This window comes from Dermacentor silvarum, chromosome 8 (assembly GCF_013339745.2).
Source record: "Dermacentor silvarum isolate Dsil-2018 chromosome 8, BIME_Dsil_1.4, whole genome shotgun sequence".
Classification (NCBI taxonomy): domain Eukaryota; kingdom Metazoa; phylum Arthropoda; class Arachnida; order Ixodida; family Ixodidae; genus Dermacentor; species Dermacentor silvarum.
In genome coordinates this window covers 42,376,561-42,403,447 of record NC_051161.1, presented here as the reverse complement: position 1 = coordinate 42,403,447, position 26,887 = coordinate 42,376,561, and the positions used below count along the sequence as shown (strand labels likewise).

The 26,887-nt window shown below is 46.3% G+C and overlaps 1 protein-coding gene across 1 annotated transcript in view; it reads left to right on the top strand.

Annotated features, from left to right (window-relative positions):
* Positions 1-26,887, top strand: part of LOC119461083 (voltage-dependent calcium channel subunit alpha-2/delta-1-like) — a 143,197-nt gene that overhangs the window by 69,985 nt on the left and 46,325 nt on the right. The window lies entirely within an intron of this gene.

The following is a 26,887-nucleotide window of genomic DNA, read 5'->3' as shown; positions in this document are numbered from 1 at the left end:
AATTATAGACCCATTAGCTTGCTTTCAGTATTGTATAAAATATTCACCAAAATAATTTCCAATAGAATCAGGGCAACACTTGACTTCAGCCAACCAAGAGAAGAGGCTGGCTTCAGGAAGGGATATTCTACGATGAATAACATCCATGTCATCAATCAGGTAATCGAGAAATCTGCGGAGTACAAGAACCTCTCTATATGGCTTTCATAGATTATGAAAAGGCATTTGATTCAGTAGAGATACCAGCAGTCACAGAGGCATTGCGTAATCAAGGAGCACAGGAGGCATACGTGAATATCTTGGGAAATATCTACCAGGATTCCACAGCTACATTGGTTCTCCAGAAGAAAAGTAGAAAGTTACCTATCAAGAAAGGGGTCAGGCAAGGAGACACAATCTCTCCATCAATGCTATTCACCGCATGATTAGAAGACGTATTCAAGCTCCAAGACTAGGAAGGCTTAGGAGTGAGAATGCAGTGGACATAAAAATAGGCTGATTATGAAGATGATGACCCCTAGTGTACCAGTGGCACATACCCATTCGAAGAGATTGACCAATAACGCGTGCACGCCCCCAGTTTCACATACCCAGTGATTATTGTTGTCTTATATTATAAGCTTGGTTATTTCGCCACGTACCTGCAGCTGCACACGACAAGCGACCCAAGTTGTTGTCTACTCGGCAAGACAGCAACACTCGCTAGGTAATGGCAAGTGTCAAGGAAATCTTCACTACAAAACAACGCCGCTCATCTAGTTTATGAAAATACCTAGCATTGTGACAAGAAAGTGTAACGATGGCCACACGTAGCTTTCACTTGAAAAGCTGCTTGCTTTAAAAACTCCATCGCGCCGTGTAGCGTTGCGAGAGAGAAAATTGTCATCGACCCAAATTCAGCCCCAACTTTCAACGCTCATTTAACGTTCCCGCCCTTCGGGTTGCCGATTACTTATATTTGGCCATATTGCGAAGCGATCGCTTCGTGAATGCTTTGGTGCCACGTGCGATCCCGGCACAAGCTCGAATTTTTCTTCAGATGCGAAGCTTTCCTTCCGAGAAACGTACATACTACATTGTGGTGGATGAAAACCTTTCCCTTCAGTAACCTTCTTTTAAGTTGCATATTGCTGCGGAATTTGTTTTCCTATTCAAAGTAGTGTAAGAATCAAAGCCCTAAAGCGGAAATGGCGCTACTATTTCTTCGCACTGTTGCCTGGCATGCGTCATAGTGTTCGGGCTTCTTTCATTCTGCCATGTTAGGATTTCCGATTTGAACTTTCCCGTAATTTATGCACCATAGTTTAAATTGCATGCAACACACAGCTGCAATAACAAAGAGCCCCCAACCCCCCCTAAAGAAAAACAACTACTAGAAAGAATAATGGCACTAGGGGGAAGGTGTAACGCAGACATGCACTTGAGTGTTTGCCACGTATGGAGATGAGCTCAAACAACACAGTTTTTTTTTAAGAACTGTGGCAGTACTTCTGCGAATCTATTTTAAATACCTGGCGGAAATTCTTTCTTTCCAAGAAACTAATATGGACTTTTTTTGTAGCTTTGAGCTGCTGTCGCGTGGATGACAATTTTTCGTTTAGAAGGAAAAACAAATATAAAAAAGAAAAGGGAGCCACGATACGCCTTTGTTTCATTTTTGCTTACTTTGTCCGCCACCTATTTCCTGCTTTGTTTTTGGCGTTGTTCATATCAGAATTCTAATCATCTCCGACGGGCGAAAAAGACTACAACATTCGTCAGCGATAGGAGCGACGGGCATCCGTCGTTTGTGTACACCAATCCGGCGACCCATGCGTCCCCCCATCCACTCCCCCCTCCGCCCCCCCCCCCCCTTTTTTTTTTGTCTAGTGCTGCGTCCCATACTATACCGTGGTGCATCGTGCGCACGTAACTGCTTGTGTGCCGTTCAGGTATTTTTATGCCTCTAACGTCTCCCTATTTCCGTCGCCCAATCTGGCCAGTCAGCATCTTGCGCCGACCAGAGGATCGTCCACTGGGCGCCATAAATCACCCGGCGACGCAAGCACTTCCCGTCTCAGCCGCTAATCTCGCCGACGCGCCCATTTTTGCCGCACGTATGGTGTCCAGACCCTGCCGTGTGTTCGCTGCTTGGCTAGATGGTCATCTCCTCTCTGGGCGCTTCTCGTGGTCACAAGTCAGAAAACTGCTAGCAATGCCGGAAGACACCGCGTATAACTCAAACGCGAGTATAATATAACAAGAAATGTCAGGTCCGCGAAGTTGAGGTTAGATATATAAAAAAAAGAGAGATAAAAGAAAGACGGACACCGGCACATAATACCATAGAAGAACAATTGGTTTATAGTCATACTGGCACGTTGCAGTGAGGGTGAAGAACCAGTCAGTGACATAACGGCGAGTCAAGTGTCGAACTGTTTAATGGGCAAACTTCAGTCCTGAAAGAACAAGTATAATGCTCGAAAAGTGCAACGATAGCCGCGAGCGCAACAGTCGGTCGTTGAAATGTGATGCGTCAATTAAATTATATATGATGCATGGATTAAATTTATACACGCATTACAGTAAATTTCAGAATAACTGCTCAAGTGTGCTTATACTCTAGGATGTACAACAGCATCAATCTGATTAGACAGGACTATTTCGCTACAGAATCCGCGACAACATTCAAGAACTTCTGTGCGTCTTGCGCCAAGCAACAATACATTTAAAATTACAAAAACACAACAACAACAAAAAAGCACCTATAGCTAGCCAAAAAAGGTTCCCGCTTTTTAGAAGACAGAGAGTTAACGCTTTACTTCGGATGACACTTAAATATAATTCTTTCCAAAAATATCAAATCGTGTTGCGCCAGCCCAATTTCCCCTCTGCGCTCATCAAAAATTTTAGAAATAGTTTTCTTACAGACGCCATCTGCGCGAAGGAGAAGTGATCCATTCCTTAGGAACAAACAGCTCACTGCGCTTACGACTCATGGCGAACATAGCCAGCACAACAGGCGCATTTTAAATGTGATTAAAGAAAAAGGAAATCTCTTAACTCTGTCCGATATACCTCCCCGCCAAATGGACCAACTGTATTATCTAACCGCATTAATAGACAGCTTTAGTTTAACGTTAGCGTAGTAGCGGGGTTAAGGGAAATAGCGTTACCGTTCCGCAAACGAACTTTGATGAGAGAGAGAGTTTTAGTATAGCGTGACAGCGTGCTTTACGTACGGGACGCTATTTGATTACGCTTTGAATTTTGCATACATTGTGCACCTAAGGGATTCTATCTGTGTGTGCGTCCAAGGAGTGTGAGAGTCAGCGCAATGGAAGCCAGGAGTGCGTTGTACTTCTGCTTCCCATGTCCGCCGATCTGCGGCGAAACAGACAAACAGTACAACATGTCTACCATAGCTTCAGAAGTTTTCTGATCTCAAAGGCTATATGCCTTCGTTGCGTCTATCTCCAGACTTCCCAAATAGGAGGCGCGGCCATCTCGGATGTTTCTCGGGCGCAGCTCGGATGCCATCTCGGGCGCTGCCATCACGAAGTGAGCTCGTGCAAAAGAAAATTAAATGCGCAAGTGAACGTGGGGTGCATAACATTCGCAATAGAGACAACGACGCTCCAAAAAGATTCTAGAACCATATAAAAGCACTCAGAGCTTCAACTAAAAACTCGCAAACGGCTATAAGGGATGAAGAGAGAAAGAGAGAGAGAGAGAAAGGAGAGGAAGGGCAGAGAGGTCAACCAGAAGAGCGTCCGGTTTGCTACCCTGCACTAGGGGTAAGAAAAAGGAGGAATAGAAAGAGAAAAAAATGTGGTTGATCCCTCTTATATAGGAATCCGTATAGAACACGAAAGTGAAACGTATTTTCGAAGAAACACCCCGTATAGTGTAGCGTTATAATGATAACTGTGCATACGATCGTTTGTAAGTGCAACGAAATCATATTCTTTCGATTACGCTTTGCACCTCAACCAACGCTCCGCAGAACGAAACAGGCTGGGACAGCCCATTGGCGTCTGTCGCACACGCGCGCGTTGGCTAGAGACGCCGCTCGGCATAGCACGGTCCGTACGGCTATCGCCGTCTGGTGGCCGCCGGCGGAAGGCATCATTCTCCGTGCCACCGGAAAGCCCGCGGTCGGCACACTAGTAAGTATATTCTAGGCACTATAGTCGTAGTGCTGAGACCACCGAAGCGTTCACTGTCGGTGCGCGTTAGTGTCATAATGCAGTACTTCTCTTTTCTGCTCGTAGGCGGCGGCACCGCCCCGAGCAAGAGCGCGGGTACACGGAGGAGTGTTAGATATATAAGGCGCGTCTGTGTAGCTCTCTGCAATTGCGTTTGTGGCGCAATGGGTTAAACGCTCGGCGATCTATCGTCGCGGACCGAGAGGTCGTGGGTTCGATTTCCAAATTTTGCATGTTTGTGGAACTTTTTCTTCTGGTTTCTTTCTTTGTATTATGTTCTATGACGTATTTCCGTGACGGAAATACGTCAGTGAAGTCTTGGTGGACCCCGGCATAAAACACTTTCGTGTTAAAATAGGGAGAGAATGAGTACTGAGTACACGTGGCACGATTTACAGGGACACTATAGGTGGTCTTTAAACCGGTGCACTTCAAATAGTGTACTAATGCACGTATCGCTTTTTGTGCCAGTGACGGGTGTAGCCACGGTCCGAGTATCTTTGACTCAGCGGACGGTCTCGAGTCCAGCCGGTTTAAAGTTATCCTGAGAGAGAGGCGTTGTACGTCGGAGCGAGAACAGGTACACAATAGGTGCTCGATGGTTTCCTCGCACATACAGGAGTCGCACATCAGGCTCTCGGCCATTTCCATACGGTATGAGTAAGCGTTCGTGAACGCCACTCCCAGCCACAAGCGGCAGAGCAAGGTTGTTTCGCCGCGGGAAAGGCCAGATGGCAAGACGGTAACATCTATGAAGGAGACGATGCGCTGCGGTACATCACAGACGTTATTGGGGAGAACTTCGGCACGAAAGAAAGAGTAGTTCAGACAACAGATCCAGCAACAACATAGATGCCTGAGAGATCAAAATTTAGCATAGAAAGATTTTATTGGAAAAAGGCCGCATAAAATTTCCATACTAACTGGCAGCAGGAAGCGATGAAATCCAAATACAGCTAATCAAAAACCTCGGTCCAAAGAGCAAGGCACTGCTGACTAATGCCACAGAGCCAAGTGATTAAAACGAAGAAAATTCCCGTTGGGTGGCGCGAAAGCAAGATGAACTTCATCTACCAAGGCAAAGGAGATAGGGATTGATGAGCTCGTACAGGCCAGTTACAGTAACGTCGGTGATATATTAAATTGCAATGCAAGCCATAAAATTAGAACTGTCGAAGTGGGTGGAGAAAAATGATGTACTGGGGGAACTACAGAATAGGTTCAAGCCAGGCAGACGCTTAGAGGATAATATGTTTGTACTAACTACGTGCATAGAGATTTCAGTAGCTCAGAATAGAACTTTATCGATAGCATTTCTAGATATTAAAGGAGCCTATGACAACGTAGACCAGGAATTGTTATGGGATATTCTTAAGCCCGAAGACATAGATGACGAGTTCAAGGAGCTGCTGAGGGATATATATATATATATATATATATATATATATATATATATATAGAGAGAGAGAGAGAGAGAGACAGAAGACAACCGAGTACAAGTCGTATGGGAAGGTCGAAAACGTAATGAAGTGGTGGGAGTTCACCAAGGACTGAAGCAAGGATGTCCTCTGTCTCCATTGTTGTTCACGCTTTATGTTAAGGGCATAGAAAGACGACTGAAAAACAGTGAATTCGGGTTTGATTTACCCTACATGCGTAATGGACAAATGGTCCAACAGAAGGTCCTTGGACCGATGTATGCGGCCGAGATAGTGCTACTATAGCGGACAATAAAAAAGATTTACAGATACTTGCGAAACCACAAGAGAGAATAAAAACGCGTTTATAGTCCGACGTTATCGGTGTGCGTGTGCGAGTGCGTGCGCGCGCGCGCGCGCGTGTGTGTGTGTGTGCGTGTGTGTGTGTGTGTGTGTGTGTGTGTGTGTGTGTGTGTGTGTGTGTGTGTGTGTGTGTGTGTGTGTGTGTGTGTGTGTGTGTGTGTGTGTGTGTGTGTGTGTGTGTGTGCGTGTGCGTGCGTGCGTGCGTGCGTGCGTGCGTGCGTGCGTGCGGGCGTGCGGGCGTGTGGGCGTGCGGGTGTGTGGGCGTGCGTGCGTGCGCGCGTGCGTGCGTGCGTGCGTGCGTGTGGGCGAGCGTAATCAGATGCCGGGCGCGTCGGAGCGCATGGGCCGCGCGTCCGGTTAGGTAGACGCCGGGTGCGTAGGAGCGCATTGGCCGCGCGTCCGGTTACGTTGGCGGTGCCAGTGCGTCCAACCATCAGTCGAACTGTAGCCGCTGTTGTTCTCGCCAACGTGACATAACGTGTGCGCGCGTTCACGCTACGGCGAAATATATTTAGGCCTTTACAGAGCCCTGAAAGGAGACATTGCTGCCGTTGCCCGAGTAGAGTTGGGCCCGGCTGCGAATTGCAACCAAGTCTCACTACTTTACTGATCACCGCAGTGTCTTCATAGGCATAAAAATGATGAACAAACACAGTATTCATTGCAAGCATGTCTGTATATCATTGCGAAACCACACCTCGGCTCAAGTTCGACAATGGGCCTAGCCAGGGCAGTGAAGCTTTCGCTATCAACCAGGGTTAACCAAAGCTAAACCACACCATTTTTTTAAACGTCTGCACTGAAAGACAGGTGCATTGAGCGGGAGAAAGGAAATGCCTATTAATTTTGCATGTCGCTTGTTTATGTGATTCCCACCACCCTCAACACCTTAACAGTGCGGTGTAAACAAGGTCACGAACGCAGTGAGCTAAAAAATGCCTCGTCAAGTAACTTTCAAGGTTTGTTGAATATACTTATTTTATTGCGATAGCAATTATATGGACACTCCAAGCGCATTTTATTGCGATAGCAATTATATGGACACTTCAACCGGATTTCTGCCGTCGGCGTCGCCGTCGCCGTGAGGTTCCGTATAGATAAAATCTTCACCGCGCGCCGTATGCCCGAGCGCAAGCGTGCTGGGACGCACGCTATCACGGAGAGCGAACGCACTTAATCCCCCACGCGCAAGCAACGAAGCGGGAAGCCAGCGCCGGAGGGAGGGGGGGGGCACTTCTACTGTGCCAACAACCGCGCTCGTCGCTCGGCCGCACGGTCTCTTATCTCTCCCGCGCGCAAGCAAGGAAGCGGGAAGCCAGCGCCGGAGGAAGCGGGGGGGGGGGGGGGGGGGGGGCGCACTTTTCTTCTGCCAACAACCGCGCTCGTCGCTCGCCGCACCGTCTCTTATCTCCACACGGCTCTGACCTTTATGAGCCGTGCATTCGCGGCTCAGTTCCTGTTGAAGCGATAGACCGCACGTACCTTCGCCCGCTGCTGCTGCGTATGCGCTTGCTGCCAGCGTTTTGACAGTCGTTGTCTGCAGTCATTCAGTGTGATCTATTCATGTTTGTTTGTGCGCGCTCACACCACGCTTGTTCAACCAGTTAGTAATAGTCGGGCCACATTTTCCAACGCACGCTACACATGTAATGCTGCCCGGATCGGCAGTGCAGCGCTACAGGTGTGTCCCTTCGCACGCGCGCTGCCCACGGGAAGCGCTTCTCATCAACACCACCGTTTCACACGCGCCTTCTCGTGGTCATCGAGTCTCTCTTCATGTCGGTCTACTTACGCCGCAGCACACCTGCTTACTTAATCAGCTCATGTTTACTACAATTCATATTGTTACCAAAGCCGCTCACCTTACTTCGTATGACATTGCTGTGTTGCTATCGCATTCATTGCTTCGCCCTTAGGGCGAAACTGTGACATTTTTTGCTAAGCCGCTTTTATCTGGTTTCCCTCTGCAGGAAATACAGGGTGATGCGTCTGTAAGTAAACATTGTTAATTAATTTTCTACCTGTTAATAAGTGCAGCCGAATGACAACGCTTCTGTCTTTGTCACATTTGCTAAGAAACTTGTTAGGTTTGCGCTTACTTGTGCTATATGTGCGCTTTTCTTCATCTGTGCATGCACCCGACAACACGTGGCCTGTGTGCACCGCGTCAACCGCTCTTCTGTATTTACACTGTGTTTCTACGGCGCACAAATTCTCAGAAATTAAATGCAAATTGTAGGATCAGTTCGAGAAATTGCGAACAGACATTTAAAAAAGAGTATATTGGTATAAGCATAGTGAATACGAGGGATGTAGATCGGTACTATAGGGCTCTCTTGCCCACTGCTTAAAAAAAAAAAAAAAAACTATTTAACGTTTTATGTAAATTAGCTTAAAAGCGCACGCTGTCGCCATTAGCTTGTCTCAAGTGATTTCACTTTCCGTTTTTCCTGGACTGCAGGAAAAGGATGGCCAGAGAACCCGACGCTGTTTTGAAAGAGTGAGTGCGTTTTAAGCGTCCCTAAAAGGTCACGCATCTCATTATAAAATACTTGCTTCGGTAAAAACGCACTTTTCTGGGGAGTCTATGAGCAACTCGCCGCTCCATAAAGGTTACCGCGCGGATATGTTTGAATAATGTTTTTGTTTAGGCAACTTAGCGTAAAGCACCATCTTTTACGTTGCTTATAAAATTTAACAGAAAGAGAGCAGACAAGAAAAATTCTGCAGGCAGCTTTCTTTCTTTTTTTTTTCATTCTCTCTTCCTTTTTTGGTTAGTTTCTTTTACAACCAGGAAACATGGCGCATTATGCGGTATATACCAAATAGTCCATCTGTCAGCTTTAAGCAAGCCAGGATATTCTGAAACAATTTATTTGTTGCTTCTGAGCCCGGTAGGATTCTCTGGAGAGTTGGCAGCAAGTGATCAAATCAAGGCTGCGACTGCGTTGCTATCGTTAGTAAGCAGCCAGCATAAAATAGTACGACTTTCTCTCACAGAGAAAGAAAGAGAAGGAAGAAAAACATGACCTTTGTTTGACATTTCGTATCCTTGACAGCCGGTCGGAAATATTTTCTTTCCGAGAAAAGTAGCACAGCAAGAGGACCAATGAAATACGAAACAACACTGCCGCTAACGCTCTTGTAGGTTCTTCTTGTAACTCTTGTATGTCTTGTAGCTTCTGCTTGTATTATTCATACTACCTTGCTACGCACTATTGTAGATGATTACTTTCACTATTCAGTATGTGAACTAACAACAACAGTACTCACTACTGGGGGCACACCCCTTTCTGTGTTATCGCTCTCGCCAGAGGACTATTGAAGAAAACGCGACAATTTTCGAACCGCTATTTACTCTAAATATGCCAGTGTGGGTCGAAGGTTGCTCACGCATCAGTTATCTTCTAACTTCTGTTGTCACGCTGTCAATGTGACTTTGGATGAACCCCTAACAACAAGCGCACGCCATTATCATAATACTGACATATTCTTCAAAACACCATGCAGATGGGTAGAGTAGAGATCGATTGATGTTTTTTATACAAATATTTATTGCCACCTTTAGGATGGACCGGCGCCCCGGAATTTTTCACTGCATTACGAAATTTAACGGAATCATTGGACAGGTTATATATGTGTACATAGAGTCACTTTAAAGTATACTCATCCGCACACTTTCCTGGCATAACTTATACGTTGTCAGTATATAGGGCCTTGTTCAAAGACATGAACATCCTGTGAATCTAAGGTTCATCTAGAAAAATACATTTCGAACATCAATATAGTAGGTGTTTAGCAGTAGGGAACGGCTAGTATGTGTTTGCGTTACTTGTGTTAGGTTAGTTGGTGTGAAGTATACAACACCGCGCGAACACACAATCACGAAGAAAACTATAAACCGTTGCCGTAATTTGTCTCACTATGGTCTTGTATAGCGGCTATAAATCAGCCCAGTATCCGTTCACACGATCTCTGATGCGTGTGCCAACACCGCCAAAAGTCAGTTGGCTAAATAAGTTTGACCAGCGCTAGCGGGTTCGCCCTGCTGACCGCGGTAATACAGAGCTAAAGACAAACACAAGCAAGACGTAGAAGTCGATGCAGCGTCCGTTCTGTCGTATCTTCCTTCCGTCTCGTTTTCGAGGTGGCAGTGAAAGTGGTAAATACATTTAAAACCTTCTTGGAAGTGAGGTTTGTTGAAGGGGGCACATATCAGTACATTGGAGTTTTAGCTGATTTCTTTCTTTCTTTCTTTCTTTCTTTCTTTCTTTCTTTCTTTCTGTCTTTCTTTCTTTCTTTCTTTCTTTCTTTCTCTCTTTCTCTCTTTCTTTCTTTCTTTCTTTCTTTCTTTCTGTCATGCGCGCGCAGTATCAGCCCCGCCATGATGCAGTCGCCGCTGTCCCTGAGCGATACGCAGCCGGCCAGCGTTCCCACAGACAAGAGCTCCTCCGTACAGCCCGGCTTGCAGCAGTCTCCGGCTAACGCGGGTCCTGCGGTAACGCAGTCGAGCCAAGCCAAGCCGGCGGTCGTGAGACATTCCGCATTGCGAGTGCACAGCGACGAACTGGCGCCCGAGTTCCGGTAGACGCCCCCACCGCCGAACTTGAACATAACGCTATTTCCCAATAACCGCAGCGCAGGTTACTTTTCTTACCTTTCTTAGCGTACAATTTCGCTATTCGTACTAAATATTTCACGTTCAATTTCGGTTAGTATTAATCCTGCGGGCTTTTTTTTTTTTTATATGGACACTTCAACCGGATTTCTGCCGTCGGCGTCGCCGTCGCCGTCGCCGTCGCCGTAGCCGTCGCCGTCGCCGTCGCCGTCGCCGTCGTCGTCGCCGTCGCCGTCGCCGTCGCCGTGAGGTTCCGTATAGATAAAATCTTCACCGCGCGCCGTATGCCCGAGCGCAAGCGTGCTGGGACGCACGCTATCACGGAGAGCGAACGCACTTAATCCCCCACGCGCAAGCAACGAAGCGGGAAGCCAGCGCCGGAGGGAGGGGGGGGGGCACTTCTACTGTGCCAACAACCGCGCTCGTCGCTCGGCCGCACGGTCTCTTATCTCTCCCGCGCGCAAGCAAGGAAGCGGGAAGCCAGCGCCGGAGGAAGCGGGGGGGGGGGGGGGGGGGGGGCGCACTTTTCTTCTGCCAACAACCGCGCTCGTCGCTCGCCGCACCGTCTCTTATCTCCACACGGCTCTGACCTTTATGAGCCGTGCATTCGCGGCTCAGTTCCTGTTGAAGCGATAGACCGCACGTACCTTCGCCCGCTGCTGCTGCGTATGCGCTTGCTGCCAGCGTTTTGACAGTCGTTGTCTGCAGTCATTCAGTGTGATCTATTCATGTTTGTTTGTGCGCGCTCACACCACGCTTGTTCAACCAGTTAGTAATAGTCGGGCCACATTTTCCAACGCACGCTACACATGTAATGCTGCCCGGATCGGCAGTGCAGCGCTACAGGTGTGTCCCTTCGCACGCGCGCTGCCCACGGGAAGCGCTTCTCATCAACACCACCGTTTCACACGCGCCTTCTCGTGGTCATCGAGTCTCTCTTCATGTCGGTCTACTTACGCCGCAGCACACCTGCTTACTTAATCAGCTCATGTTTACTACAATTCATATTGTTACCAAAGCCGCTCACCTTACTTCGTATGACATTGCTGTGTTGCTATCGCATTCATTGCTTCGCCCTTAGGGCGAAACTGTGACATTTTTTTTGCCGTCGCCGTCGTTGTCGTCATCACCGTCAGGTTCCATATAAAGTCCAACGGCGATAAAATCGTCGCCGCACTCCGCACGATGTATGTGCGAGTGAAAGCGTGCGAGGGTTAGCCAGCAACCACAGCTTAATTTCGCGCACGCGAGATAGGAAGGCGGCCGGAAGCGCTCAGTATTCATTCGCGCGCGAGGCACGAGGAGGAGGCGCCGGAGGCGAGGGGGGGGGGGGGTGTTGTGCACCGGCGGCTGCTGCTCGCGGAGCTGCTGCGCGGGCGCCGTATCTTGAAAGCGATCTGCGATGCGGACGAAGTGTGCGCCCGCGGGGTCCTCTTCTTCAAAGCGATCTGCGATGGGGATAAAGTGCATGCGCCGAGTGCCGGTAGCTTCGTATGCGCCGTGCTTTCGACGTTTAGTTCGCGTTAAAGTGAGAGCCAGCGTGAAGGTCAATTTGCTCGCAGCCGCTGGCGCGCTTTCTCACTCCAGCGTTTTGGCGAGTTTCCGCGGTCATCGAGCGAGATGCGTTCATGTTTACCTGTGCGCGCGTGACAGCGTGCTTGTTTTTTTAATTAGTAAACAAATATTTACTACTTTATACGGCGATAAAACTACTATCCTTACTTCGTATAGCTGTCTACTAATTTGCTATCGCAATCGATACTTCGCCTTACGGGCGAAACTGCGACATTTTTTACCCTCATGAAGCGATGGATCCTGACGACGTGCCGAATTATCGGCAGATACGATGAAACGCGTTTTAGTGGCACGCACGTTCCGCCCATTTAAACGTGCAGTTGGCCAAAATGCACGCTGGCAATTACAGCGCATCCACACTGGAATGCACAGGTTTTGAGGGCAATCATTTCGAACCATTCGTTCACATAACACTTCTCGCGGCCACTGTTTCTCGTTTATACCCGTATCATCTTGGACAACGTTGTAGTTATCTATGCCTCGCACAAAGATTGCAATGTCCGTAACTCTAATTTATGCAAGCAATGTAAAATTTAGGATTTTTGCAGTTACCGAGGACTCTGGCTTGCAAGAGCACATGTTCGAGAGACAAAATCATTGCGCTATAGTTCATCGTTAACCATAAAAGCAGGGCCATTAGCGAAGGGTATGCTGTCCCTTCGTTAAGACAGCCTTAAAGAAAATACTTCCACTCGCTTGGAAGGTCGCCATCAGCTGCAATGACGCCACTATAAAGAAATAAAAATGACCAGAGAAGAAAACACGAAACTAATGATAAGTGCATCTTTGGGAGGAGCCTATAATACAACGCAAAGACGACTGGACGTGGAGAAAGCAGTGATCGTTAAAGCAGTTATCTGGGCCAGAAGGCGTAGCCCACGTGTGATGCTTCAACGGCCAGTTTTCTTCTCCCGAAATGCCCCCCAAAAAGCTCGGTCAGCACTGTGTAAACAGATCACGTCGAAGTTCGAGCGCTTGCAAGGCACCCCAGAGAACGTAAATAACGAATCAGTGCCACCGTTGCGCGCGTTGGTGCCCGGAGAGGCTTTGTTTGCGTAAGTGCTGAGGACAGAGTGTTGGCACGAAAACACTGCCCAGTCGCTGTTGGGTCGGGATCAAAAATGGAGGAATCCCTGAAAATAGTGAAGAGAAACATTAACGTTGATGTGAACAGTATGCTGGCACAGCCTGGGAAAACACGGCGCGAATCTCCTACGGCGTGTTTAATATGTATGCGCAGCCTAATTTATTGGTTTGTGCTTACGTTGCGAAACTAGAAATATTGGCAAATTTCACTACCGGTTTCCCGATAAGGTAATAAGCTTATGTGTAATTAAAGCAAAAAAAGCTAATTATAAGAGCAAGTAACATAGAATGGGAACGAACATATAATTTCACTCATGAACTGTCAGGCAGTCGAGAGCTTGCAAGTTTTATGTGCACGCTGCGCTACGAAGGTGCGCTTAACGTTTCTGAGAGACGTTGGTTTCAACAGATGTAAACCTTATCTGTGTTGTGTCTTATATCCCGCTGTCATTTCATTTATCATCGCATTCATCCGGAGTAGCATACTACAGGCACGCCACCAGGCAAACCTTTTCAGTTTTCATTAAATGGCCTTCCTCTATTTCCCCTACAAGCTTTGCGGCCATGGCATACAGAGCGCAGGGCTATTTCAAAAAGAAAGGTGTTAAGCAGAAAGCAACCACGCGTAATCCATAGACGGTTTTAGCGTGTACGGTATTCTGGTAAACGCTTCGGATCGGGCGGAATACCGGGTGAGCGGCAGTGTAAACGTGAGCGGTCGGAGTGGTGGCGCCACCTGTTGAGGCAGAGGTCAACCAAGCAAACACAGAGCTATTATTGCAGTTACCAAGTCTATCCTACTTCGCTGCTGCTGTAAATTTTTGGCAGCGTGATTGTGAACATGATTACGCCGTTGCCGAAAATTTACACCAGCAGTGAAGCAGGACACAATTGTTTACTGCAGTAATAGCTCCGTGTATGCCTGGTGGTGCTCTGCGCCAGCAGGTGACTGCAGCGTGCAGGCCGCTCGCGCTTGGGCCTCCGCCCATCCGGCAAAACGCCCAGTCCGCCTGCGTTTAGCGGAATAGACGAGACAACCTCAAGTTTACGCCCACGACACCAGCGCCGATTGCTCCCCTAGAGGACAGATTCCAACGTCACCAGGCACATCATTTCCCGTCGTAACAACCATTCGCCCGTTTGCGTTGGAGTGCGTGCTACCACACACAGATCAGTGCGTGCTACCGTTGTTTGTGTTTACACCTCGGCGAGCCTGACCTCTTCATCCCGTAAGCTTGGTACAGAGTATTTTTGGGTCGCTCAGTGCCACAACAGCCTCGAAAACACGAAACATTAAGACATGAAACTGCTTATTTCAGAGAAATTTACAGATGAGACAAGCGCCGCACTCTAAACAAAGTCAAATCGCACATATTCCTGCTCGCTCGCCTTCTTTTGATACCTGTCTTGTGATAAATCGAGTGGCCCTAACGTACACAGTGACAGAGTTTAGTAAGCTTCGTACATACGCACGGGCGCGTTCACTCAGTGCTGGCCCCGTTCGGGAAGAAACGTGATGCAGGACCAGTTGATGAGAAACATTCTTGTGGTGAAGCGGGCAGTGCGGAAAAAGCGGTAAAATCATTAGCATGTTTTGGCAGCAATTTGAAGGGCAAATATCATCGGTATTTTCCAGAAATTCTAACCGTGGTCTGCGAACCTGCATGCGAGGCGGTCGCGTGACAGAGCGACAACTGTAACAGTTTACACATTAGGCAACTGTGTACTGTTTATCGTAAACCACAGAGTTAATTCTTTGCAAGCCTTTTGCTGATAGCCGTCGGCAAAACAAAGAACATTTATAATTATTTTTTGAATATCCGGTTCACCTACTAAGTGACGATAGAGAAAGCACGCGCAGCGGGAGCGCCACGAGCAACGAGAGAGAGACAGAGAGAGACAGCAGGCGCAGAGTGGCGCGAGCAACAAGAGAAAAGCACGCGCGCTGCCGTAGAGACAACACGCAGTAGCGACACGATCGTTAACGTGTGTCCCTTTCTTTATGAGTGTTCGACGACAATACTCGCGTGACAGAAATTTTTGTTTCCAAGCACTTTGGACAAAGCATCACAGGATGTCGCTACTGGCTTTGCTGCTATGGTCAGGTGACCATTTGTTACCGCCCCGTCTCAAAGGGGATGCCATTAAATAATCATCATCATCAATAGCGCCACCTTGCCGGGGCTGTATTCGTCTAAACCAGTTACGCTAAAACTCTCTAATGCTGCAAGCTCGATGATAGGGAGGGAGGAGCTTTAAGGGCAGCTACATTTTGTGCTCATTCTCGCACCTATTTCAGTAATGCATCAAACGTTTGCATTTCACAGTAAATCCTTTATTACCTGCATTGATAAATTCTGCAAAGTACACATTCAGCCATTACACATATTAAAAATAGAGAAAAGAAGGCAAACGTTCTAAAGAGCGCGGGCGTTGTTTCCTCTGCTTCCTTTTGTGGTTGCAGCCTTTATGGAAGCTCCATTTATTCCACAGAAAGTTACTGCCATTTTTGAGCCAATAGCAGGGTAACAGGAAGGTGGGCTGCATTTTCCATCGCTGGGGGCATATATTTCCCTTTACAACCTGCGGCAAATTCATCGTGAAGGAAAGAACAAAACGATGCTTTTCGAGGCTTGACAAACCAAACAAACAAGTTCATTTACGAGAATCACGGCACGTATGTTTCGCAACACGCCCTTACGACACGAATAAAGTACAACGCAAAACATACAAACGTGGAACGGTGGGAGGACCGTGTACGGTGCATTGCAGTTACGTCTTTTCGCTTCTACATGTAAGCAGAAAGGGTGACACGTTACGTCGTGATGTGTTGGGTATTTGGCGACCCTTCGAAAAAAAAAAAAAGCGCACATTTCAGTTGCGCCGCGCCATAAATGTCCCTAAGGGTTGCAGCTTCTCAACCGGAACACGCGTCCCGGCCGGGCGTTTTCGCTCAGATAGCGGGAAAGTTTTATGCGTCTCCCTTGTCAGTTTTACGTACACTGGAAACACTGTTCAGCGAGGACGTGGTTATGGCACTAGCGCTCAACGCTAGTACACCTAGGATTACACGAGCTATTCTGGCGAGAAAAAGAAGAAAAAAGGAAGTAAAGAAGCCGTTATAAAAGCTTGACGATGAAAGAACATCCTGGGTATACTTTTGCATACGCAAAAAGAAAAAAAAAAAGATGTCCGGCAGCTGTGATAAACGTTTTTTGTTGACGTGGCTATCAGGTATATTGTGAGTTGGACCCGATACAAGATATAGACTAGGAATAAAGCTAGATAGATGCGCTACCACCCACTTACGACTGCACGAACGGGGCCAGTTCAATCCTTACTCGTTTACATAATGCTCCACATTTCATCCTGTCCGTTAGCATCTACTTCTCTGGCGAACAACAATAGCAGCAACAAACAAACATGACAGAATAAGAAGGTGGGGCCTAATAACGTTTATTCAGCTGAACAGCACGACTCGGTTACGGTTTCCCACCTGGGTGACTGCAGCTAAGTGCTTTCGTCCACGAACTCATCAAGCATTGGGATCGTAAGCATTGGGTTGCGTCGGGAAAGTAATCGAAGGAATTCTACTGCACTTGCTGGACTTCTAAAGCTAAAAAAAAGTATTCCTCTATTTCGTTTCCCGGTAAGGTTGCCAATTGGTGCTTTGAAGTACACGCCCGAAGAAAGAAAGTGTATGGGTAACCTTCCCGAAATCGAGTGGTGGTTATCAGATGGTGAGGAGGAACAAATGAAATTTGCGAGACACAGCCGGCATTCTGCGGCCTGCCGTAAAAGCAGCCGAAGGAACGGGACTACTCTAAATGGCTATTAGCCGAAGAATTAGAGCAGAAGATGAGAAAGACAGCACGTGGCAAGCGGCAGTTGAATAAGGTGTGCGCTCGGCGATGCGTAATGCCACAGGAAACGTGAAGCTTGATGCGCATGCCCCGTTGCAAGGTCTGTAATAAGCACCAGCTCTGATTGGATGAGGCATTTCTCTGGGAAGAGCGAACGGAATCCAAATGTGACTACGTGGTAAGAGCTAGTCACAGATAACATCAGTAGAGCGCACCTTTTTGGCGGTGATTCTGATAAGACAAGATGTATGTCTGCTGGCGGATACCACGAAGAGGAAGGAGATTCACTATAGGACGGCATAATGGACAGATTAGTTTACGCAATAATGGGGGGATGAATAAACGGATGTATTAATAGATGGATGGACGAACGGATGAATGGATAAGGAGGATAGGCATGAACGTTGCTATCCCATGAGAGAAAGAGGGGCTGTTTAATAAATACTGCGGATGTACGTCTGGTGGCGGACCTATAGCGTGCTTCTGAAGACGAATACGATGGCATGTGAAATGGCAGACACGGAACTCGACACACTAGCAGAGCGTGAACAATCAGGCGCACTCAAACGTGATCAAATTATCTTGCTTGAGAGCATTGTCAAGCAGCAAATATAAAAAGTGTCCCACTAGCTATCAGTGCGTGCAGTTACCTGCACGGAGAGAACTTTTCTTGAACGTTTCTTCAGGTCCATATGCTCATTCTCACCAAATCACCATCCCTTTTTCTAGACGCAAGATAAAGCATTACACACTTATAAACTGAAGGGAATTGTGCCAACGCGCTCTGAACTATATGCCATATGCCACTGCTTTAGTCACATGCACTTTCAATCGGGACGCACTAAAGCTGACGGGGAACACGGCCCGATAAATAGATCTCGCCAGCCATTTACTCTTGCTGAAATGAAATCTAGATAACGTTAGCACACCATACAAAAAAGCGAATTTGGTTTGGTTTGCATACAGAGTCGAAAGAAAGTGACACTGTCAAACAAAAAGAAGTGCGCGTCATTGCTGGTGCATGAGACTTCATCAATTAATCGTTTTTTACAACAGTTTCTATTACAGCACTGAGTATATGTGTGCGGTGTTCAAGAAATAATAATTGGACTTACCTCGGATACTAGTTTGGGGTTCATCCGAGAAGAAAGCTTCTTTTAAGAAGAGGACACCGGTGAGCGGGATCGGGGATTGAATTCACAAATAGTTCGAAAGAACTGAACATCCTTGGCCAAATCGGAGCTTTGGAGGCCGTTCCTTTTGCACAACGCGTCGAGCAATGGAAGCAAAAACTACGCAGCAACGCGGCAGGGATTGTCAGCAGTGACTGATTGAATGAGACTTGGAATGTCTCATTCAAAGTCCATCTTGTCCCCGTTTCTTTCCAGAATGACCATCACTGATATAAAACAGCAATGTCGAAAACATGTAGCTACAGCCGTGGAGTAAGGAGAGAGACACCATCATGCCTCTCGAGATAGAGGCGTCCTACGCGCCGCGCGCGCTGCACGAATTTAAATGAGAACACGTGTACGGCGTCTTTCGCATTTGAGACTTTTGTTCTGCGTCCCACGTCCCTTTTCCAGACTACCGACACTCGTACGAATTCGCACCCTGCCTCCGCGCACACTATACGTTTGCTGTACGTCCATTCCCTGAATCTTACAGCTGTTTCTCACTCTCTCTGGATGTACTACTACCCGCAAAACATACACCAAAGAAACAGAAGAGGGGTGAAATACAAACAAGCTAATCAAATCAGCAACGCGTACCGGAAATCCAAAAGAAGGACACTTCAGAAGCCGAGAAAAAAAAACGAAAGAAAACTAAATGTTAGGACGATGATGGCGCAGTAGACAAGTTTTCTTTCTACCGACAGCAACATCGCCTTATGGCGCATTGAAATGAATCTGAAAAGAATACGAAGAAAAAGAATAAAAAAGGGACAGGCCATAGCTCGGCCAAAAAGACGTCCTTTCTTTTACTTCGCTTCCATTCTCACCAGGAAAGTCTTCTCTTGCCGAGTTTCCAACGTGGTAGTTTTGTTTCAAGACAGTCGTCGCACAGCGTGGAAGGGTTGGTGAGAGAGCTTTCAGCGCTGCTATACGTATAACGCTCACGGAGCGAATGTGTCGACTTCGTCGTCGTCGTTTTCTGATACGCGCGTTTTCTTCGCGCACCGCGGTTCGCCCGAGTATGGGAAGTCGGGGCTCGTTTTCGTATCTCGCTCGCTGCCCCGGGTTGTGCCACGAAGCCGTGAACGAGAGGGAGGGAAAGTAAGCGCGCGCCCGCAGTGTGTACGTATACGTGTGTTCGGACAGGGGGTGAAGTATAAAGCACGTGCCTGCTCTGAATTTCAAATGGCCCAGACGGTGGTCCTAAGCGTATACGGTATAGGTTCGACGCGCGACAGTGTGTCGTCAGATGGGAAGACCGGGCGAACGGTTGGCTACTTACGCTGCAGCCTGCACTGCCGCCGGCCTCAGCTGCTTTCGAATTCATAAAGGAACGCCTTCGCGTACCCGTGCTCTCCTTTATTTTTTTCGCTTTCTGTTTGCTGCCGGAACGAAGAGTACCTCTGCGCGAGGAGCGAAGTCGGTCGTCATTTTGCTTTTGTTGTAAGCAAGGAAATATGAAAATAAGCAGAGTGTTACTCAACGAGCAGTCTTATACGCTCCGAGAACGACAGCTAGCTTTGTGGCCAAAGATGGCGACAAAAGCACCCGACTACAGTCATGACCACTACTGATGCCTTTGCGACGACGGCGGCAGCAGGTTTTGACGGCATGATGGTGCTAATGGTTCAACAAAATGGAAGCTTCACGGGATTATTTTAAAGCCTAGTCATAACTAAATATAAAGAAAAAGGCTTACGAGAAATAGGCTCTCAACTCGTAGTACGCAAGCGGTGACGGAGAGTACAGTAGAGTGCGAGTGGCGAGGGTCGATCGCGACGAGGCCATCACTGTGAGCTACCGCGAACCAAACAAAGTCTTTAAGGTCCGGCAACTTTCGAGAGCCCACTTCCCGACAGTCAGCGTGCATATAGGCCCTAGAGAGAAGGCGGGGCGTCGTCAGAGGAGGCTGGTTTGCCGAGGCTAGCTGCCTGACGTCATGCTCCCTCATATGCTTTTTTTTCCTTGGTCGACACCCGAAAACAACGGCCGTCATTGTCTGCCCGACTAAACTACAATTATGACGGCATTACGATCACGAAAACGATAATGCACAATGGCTCACACGTCACAGATTCAGAATCAAAGTCTTGATGAGGATAACGACTTTTTGAAGACAATTTCCTCCCTGACTACACACGGGTTTGGCGTATCTGGGGTCTGGATATCTTGTAACCAATTCCAGAAAAAAGACGAAACAGCCTTCTCGCGCCTCCAGAGCGTCGTAGCGAGTCTGAAAAGAATATGAAAACGTAGAACTCAACGAGACAAGAAGCGAGAATTAGTCACGGAGTAGGTAAAATTGACGGTAAAGGTGTAATTAGCGCCAATATAGTTGAAAATTAACCATATTGCACCACGGACTACACTATCTCCGGTATCGGGCCACCAAGTGTCAACGCTAAAGAAGACAAGGTTGACGTATTTGCGCGTGAAATACGATACGAATAATATACACATTAAGTGAATAATGACCATGAAAAAGAGACACAATCGAGAGATACAATCAACATTAAATAATCAAATCGTTTGAATCACCATGCACATCGACCCTGTTTTCTTGAACATCAAAACTTAGTTGACCCGTTATATTTTTTGTCTCGACATATATTTCCCTAAACAAAACGTGCTAATAAATACAATAATGATACTCGTGACGGACCATACGAAAATGAGATAGAACACCCTTAGTCTTGGCAAAAACAGTTGAAACAGGAGTTGTAGCGCGGCATTTTTGAAGAGATGGTCAGGTGAAGATTCATAGTTTTCAGGCCTCAAAACTATGTATCAGTTCGGCCCAGGAGGCCAAAAATAAAAATAATGCACTATTTAGACGAGGAGCTGTCAGTTGTTTTTGTGCACAATGTACCACATTACTGTCGCTTAAAAACACCATTTCTATTAACTCTTTCTTATCATTATGTGCATTTCGTTTGTCGACGCCGTATGCTCTATATTTTCATAATTATTGTCGTCTGCTATTCCCATTATTGCTGTCATCTTTGTCGCAACGTGTTACACTCTATTATTGCCCTTAGTCCTTGATTTCACTATTATGTTCTTCGCAGCACCTGTTTCTAAGGAACGTCATTGGGAGCATAGTGCCCTTCAAGCCAACATTACTGTTAGCTTTTCAACCCCATTCCCAGCACCCCATGTTTGGAGAGATGCGAAATAAATTTGAAGTTGGGTCCATGCGGCCCAATTGATGGGTAACTCACACGGGTGATATGCACTTGACGAGAATCTTTGTTCTCTGGAAAAACATAAAACTAAAATCTTATCAAGTCGAGACACCTATTCGAGATAAGTGCAAATCTGTATCCTCTCACAACATGGCGGCGTATGCGCCTCGGTGGCATAACAACTGCTGTCTCACGGAAAAAAAAAACGACAAGCTTCAAAAAGAAGTTTCACGTAAGAGAATATACTTGGTTTCGTGCGGAGTGGGCGGCATGATAGAAAATGCGATGGTACGATATTAGAATGGAAGTGGATGCTTGACGTTTTTGTGTACGTAAACATTCGATAAAAGGGCTGCAAGGAATATACAATGGGACAGAGAGAGAGAGGAAGACAAGAAGATAAACTAATTGAAATAAAGAAGTAGACGATGTGTATACGGATACTGTAAAATGACTGTGTTGGTTGATATCACTTCCTATTTCATTTAACAGCCATCAATCAATTCCGCTACTCTAGCTCGCCATTATGACGACCAGCACATCGCGCGTGACAAAAAAAAAAAAAGCAAGTGCATAAGGCGACGATGATGGGCGCTGTGTTCCAACTATACGGAAGACAACAACATACATAAATATACGTACGAGGTTCATTATCAATAAAAGTAGTTTGAAGACAGCGCCTGCCCTCGTGCCCATGTGTTTCTTTTTTCTTCTAGCGTCACTTGTTGGTAATCGTAATGGGGGACCGAATCGCCCAAAGCTGAATCTGGCTTGCCACATACCGCATATGCCGCGCGCTTGATTAGTATTCCGCCAACTGCGGCCGCTCGAAAAGCGCGTTTGCGCAAATCGTTAACAGTTATGGCGCAGTGAGGTTACAGAGACACCTTGCAGTATGTGCCGCACTCGTGCATGATTCGCACACACGTACAGAGTGCGGAATGCGTGCACACTGTGTGCTCTTGGTTTATCGTGCATACGAGCTTATATAACTGTTGCTGGATTGTAGCGCTCCATATCTGTGAATGCTGCAAAAAAAGAAAGAAAAAAAAAATAGAAACTATGAAGGAAAGCTTACGGAAACGCAGTACAATATAAGCAAGCTTCAGCCGACGCCTGGCGGTAGTATATATGCCGCATTCTGAAAAAAGAAACGCGAAAAAAAAAGAACTGTGCTACTGCGATATGATGTATCGTATTTACTCGATTCTAACGCGCACTATAGATAGCAATGCGCACCTGATTTTTCACAGGCCCGAAATGGCAAATGTATTGCCTCAATTGTAGCACATGCTCCGATTTTCATACCTCAAGAATGTAAAAAAAACAATGACTTTATTTGTAATACTGGCGATTTAATCTCGCTTGGAGAAATAAAATTTAAAACTGAGAAGTCGATGGAATGCGATTCTGGCGCCAATAATAGGTGGTGTTCAAATCAACGCTGAACCAGTAGCGTCCTCTGAGTAACAGATGCGAAGCTCGGAGGCTATGCTCTTGCTGGCTGCATTCGCCGAAGCGAATGCAGGAGCCGAAAACCCGTTATGGCCATCATGTTTTAGAGTTCAATGATGACAAACTTCAGCGCTCTTTGGAGCTTTCTGTACCCACAGTACGGCGAAGGGACAGCCTTCTAGATGGGAAGGTGGAATTGAGGTTTGGTATGTGGGACTTGAACACCACCTATCGAAGTCATGGTTTCAAACTCGATTCTAACACACATGCCATGTTTCAGTGAAATTGCCCTAAAACATTACGTATTCGAGTTCAGTAAATGCGATAGCGACAGGAGAATCGGCATACGTATGCGATTCACGCAAAAAATTGAAGAGGCGTCCGTAATGGGGAAAGCTCGCACTTTCGCGCAGTTTGAGTGAACAGACTGTAAAGAAGTTGACCAAGGGTAGGCAGGTGTTGTGCCCCTTCCAGTGGCAGTTGCCAGCCTGCTCTTCGCTTTCCGTTTCCTTTCAAATGTATATATGTTTTCACGCCATATAATAATAATAAGAATAATAATTTGAATGATAATAACACTGACGGGCACTGCAAATTCTTATATTGAAGAGGCTAGTCAGTGCTTCGTCATACGACATTTTCGACGAAGACATAACGCCCGCGTAAGCTTTTGGCGCCGGCAGCTTAGAGAACCATACAAAACGCAAACGGAAACTTTTGCTTTCAAATTGACACACGAAGGGGCGTAGATAATGTGATCGCAAACAATGACCTCACTAAGAAACGCGTAATCGTAATTTGGTTTCAGAATGCATTTTTATCGACGGAAACCCAACTGAACGTGCTCAACATTTTTATCACGCCAACCTAGGTAGCGTCACAATCACATTCTGTCACGTGTTCCTTCGTAGGTTCGAAGTTGTCGGCGAATAAGACAACTATATTTTCTTCTTTCAAATCGAAATGATTCTCATCCCATGTTTTTGCAGAGAGACGATTAAGCCTAATAAATGGCAGGTCTAATTGAATCAGCAAAATGGTTCTGTGCATTACCGAAAGTCTTTTGAATGATAACTCCTCGTTTTATTTTCAAGCTCGTGCAAACGAACAACCGGCAATGATCACAACGTATGCACCTAAAAAAGCCTTGTTTGTTGATGGCTGGAAAGTTTATGATAACATACGCGTCACGTTTTAGTACAATTAGCCTAAAGAAAAAAACACTCAGGAGTCTCTTTAGCTATGCTTAAGAGACCTCAAGGCGAAAGCTTTAGCTATGCTCATAACTATGACTTCGACTATCAACCTTTAGCGTTTTACCTTCCCTTAGTACCACATCCGAACCCATTCCATTGGTTTTTGAGTGTTAATCTTTTTTCGATGAGTCATTGTCATATTTTGCTGAGTAATGGTAATTATTGAGTCATTATTGTATGCTAACTCATTATTGTATGCTAAGTCATTATTGTATGCTCATTATTGTATGCCAAATCCTGACTGGGAGCTTACCATTGTCGTTGAAAAGAAAAGTGTACAATGATTCCATTCTACCGGTGCTAACAAATGGGGCAGAAACTTGGAGGTGAGCAAAGAAGCTCGAGAACAAGTTAAAGACCGCACAAAGAGCGATGGAACGAAAAATGTGAGGCCTAACGTTAAGAGACAGGAAGAGAGCGGTGTGGATCAGAGAACAAACGGAAATAGCCGATATTCTAGTTGACATTAAGCGGAAAAAATGGAGCTGGGCAGGCCATGTAATGCGTAGGATGGATAACTGGTGGACCGTTAGAGTTACAGAATGGATACCAAGAGAAGGGAAGTGCAGTCGAGGACGGCAGCAAACTAGGTGGGGTGATGAAGTTAGGAAATTTGCAGGTGCAAGTTGGAGTCAGCTAGCGCAAGACAGGGGTAATTGGAGATCATAGGGAGAGGCCTTCGTCCTGCAGTGGACATAAATATAGACTGATGATGATGATGATTGTATGCTACCATCATTATCGCTACTATCATAACCACACATGTACTCATTACCATTATTAATTTTCGATTCTTTGTCACTATGGGGGCTTCTTGACCCATTTTGCCGCTTTGTCATGCTCATTATCATAATGGAATGACTCTCATGATCATTTATCGTTATTTACATTCCTTGTGTAATTACCTATCAATTGATATATAATGTTATAGAGTTTGTATTGCTATTCTTGAGTTATACATTTTTTGTACATATTTTTTACCAATTTTTTTGTCCGGTTTTGGCTCCACTTTTTCAAGTTCCCCTCAAAGCGAGACATATAAGCCTTTCGCCTTAATAAACGTACGAACGCCGACGTGAGAAGCATAGAAGAAAAGATGGCAAAGGAAGTTTCTTATTTTGTTTTTATGCAAACAGCAGCAAATACATTTTTACAAACACCAAAAATGGGTGAGCTTCCTCGGAGGGTTTGTGCATTTTGCAGAATGTATTGCACACACAAGAAAATGCGCAATGCCCATGGGAAAGTTCTGCGCGATGGTGTTAACACTGCCGGTACAGACACAGCTAGGGCTGCTAGCGTTGTGACGGGAATACAAGACACCTCTCCGTATAGCCGAATCGAAATATTTGCTTCAGTTTCGATGAAACCAAATTTTACACCTGTTCAACGGCGGGTGTGTGGCTAAACAGTTCGCATCCGAACACAAGTTCGAGCTTGGTGAAACAGTACACTTGTTGACCAAATGAAGCCGTTGACAATAACGACATCACCAATAAAAAAAAGTGCTTTAAGCAGCTTATTTTCGGCCACTGCTGAAGATTGTACGACGCCATCTTGTTCTTCAGTGGGAAGAAGTGAACACACATTGAGAAATTCGAATCCTCGCTCGGTATTTACTTGTGAAAGCTTCTCTTTATGGCACCGGCAAACTGAGGCAGAAACTTTGTGGACGCGACACGCAGCGACCTGGGCGACCACTTTTCGATGGAATGAGCGGGAAACAGTAGACGTCACTAAATGTGAGACCGAAGCGCGAAGTTTGTTAATTCTGTTTCAAACACTTCCTTTTCTGTTTTTGTTTTGACGCGAATCCCATTGAATCCGTTCGTCGGTCCTTTTGCAGCGCCATGGTGTCGACTTTCCAGTCGTCGATAGTACACGAAGTCCGACGCGCAATACTGAAGCTAAAAGGCTAAATAAAAAAAATTTGTGCACTGAATGCAGTCCACATTTGACACGAAACTTTGCCTTGTCGTGCCAAATTCATCCAAAAATCCAGGCTGGAGTCGATTAGCAAAGAAGCAGAATTTACAAAAAAGTGTGTCGTATACTTGCGAGCAAGGTCAGCCGTTTGCCAGTGTTTTTTCACGGTCACAGCTAGACTTCCCCGTACTTTGTCGTAGTTTTATTCAGACTTTTCTCGTGCCTCATGTGTAATCGCGTGGTAATAAAGGAGGTTAACATGCACCTAGCGTACATGTAGCGTACGACTACGCATGTTCTCTCACGCAGACCATCACTTATCGGTACACGAATCACCGCCATTTAAGTTTGTGGTTACGGTGCACTTGAAATTTTGTCAGATCCCATGCTTATGTGACATTTGGTATTGAATTAAGCCATATGTTTTCTTTTATGTTTGCGGAAATGCTAAAGCAAATGTTTTGTAAGCGTAAGGCTAATTAGGCATACGTCTGTACAAAATTATGCAATTGTAATGCTAATTTTCACAAATGTAACCCTAATGACAAAAAAATTGGCCACATATGTGCTAGCTTAATTCGCTGCAAATGACATCGAAAGACGATAGTCTTCTACCGCCCCTGATACGTAACACCCTCTATTCTACCCCTTCCCATCCATCACGCTTTTCCTCTCCCGTCTCACTCCTCCTATGATGGATGCAATGGAGGTTTGCTGAATTCAATTCAATTTTCCCGCGTTCGCCCTGCTCTCGCGACATTTTTTGGGACCTTTTATTAC